Source organism: Bos indicus x Bos taurus, chromosome X, assembly GCF_003369695.1.
Source record: "Bos indicus x Bos taurus breed Angus x Brahman F1 hybrid chromosome X, Bos_hybrid_MaternalHap_v2.0, whole genome shotgun sequence".
Lineage (NCBI taxonomy): Eukaryota > Metazoa > Chordata > Mammalia > Artiodactyla > Bovidae > Bos > Bos indicus x Bos taurus.
In genome coordinates, this window is record NC_040105.1 from 70,121,770 (window position 1) to 70,123,139 (window position 1,370).

At 43.6% G+C, this 1,370-nt stretch overlaps 1 pseudogene; it reads right to left on the reverse strand.

Annotated features, from left to right (window-relative positions):
- Positions 1–815: 815 nt before the first annotated feature.
- LOC113886821 lies at positions 816–1,167 on the reverse strand (annotated as a pseudogene).
- Positions 1,168–1,370: the final 203 nt, after the last annotated feature.

Here is a 1,370-nt window from a genome sequence, read left to right on the forward strand (position 1 = left end):
TGCTAGCTACTTACCAAGAGCTTCTCTCAGCTCCTAGAGGCCACCTGTAGATCCTTGCTATATGGCTCTTTCCATAGTCCCTTTCACAACATGGCAGTTACTTCAAAGCCAGCAAAGGAATCTCTCTAGTGTTTGTCTGCAAGAAGCACTCATATCTATCTTGTAATCTAATTATAGGAGTGACATCCCATCAACTTTGGCTTATTCCATTGGTGAGAAACAAGTTGCAGGCCCTACTCACTCAAAGGGATAGGATTATACAGAGATGTGAATTCCAGAGGGTGAAGATCATGAGACCCATCTTAGAGTTCCTGCCAAGTTTCCCTGGGAAACACTCTGAGTTTGAGATTTGTGGATAGGTGGATTACTGGGGACTGCTTTTGGGAACAACAACTGTAAAGGAGTGAGGAGTAATAACCTATATGGGAAAGAATCTAAAATAGAGTGGATGTGTATATATGTGTAACTGACTGACTTTACTGTACTATTGAAACTTACTTAACATTGTAAATCAACTGTATGTCAATAAATTTTTTAAAAATTTTATATATAAAAAAAAGATTGGATAAAGAGGAAAAAGGTGCAATTTGAGGTTGCAATCTCACAGAGTAAGATAGTCCTTCAGAAGTGTTCTGAAATGAAGCAAAGGAACTAGGCCTTTGTGACCTTCACTGAGCAACCACTGCGTGTGGGCTGCCCCTGAGAAGGGGGCATAACCTTAAGCAAGGCAGGTTCAACATAGGACAATTTCTTTCTTTCTTTCTTTTTTAGCAGCAAAAAGCTCAGGTTTTTATTGAATGTGTTACTAAAGAAGTTTAGTCAAAAAGACCAAAGCCCATGTCATCATCAGATTCTTAAAATTCTTCTTTCTTTGCTTCTACTTTCTTGTCCTCAGCTGGGGCAGCAGTGTGGATTGGGCAGGACCTCCTATGGGTGCAGCACCAGCTGCTGGCATCAAGTCCACCAGCCCCCACTTTGCAGATGAGGCTCCCAATGTTGACATTGGCCAAAGCCTTTGCAAACAAGCATGGCCAGAAATGCTCAACATTTACATCGGCTGCTTTAATGAGGGCATTGATCTTATCCTCAGTGACCTTGACCCTCACCTCATAGCCCGCACAGGATGAGGACCGAATAGATGCAGGTGAGCTCCAAGGTGGAGGCCATAGTGCATGCAAGTGCTAGATGGAGGCTGCTTGGAGCGGTGCTGGTCACCCAGATGAAGTGAGGGTCTCACCACAAAATGGCCTTAGCTTCCTCAGGAGAACCAAGCACCTAAGCAGCAGCAGAGGAAAGGGCAACACAGGACAATTTCTGAGGAAGTACTCAGTCATGAGTGTTCAGCAACCAATATTTCCAGCAGCTAGGAA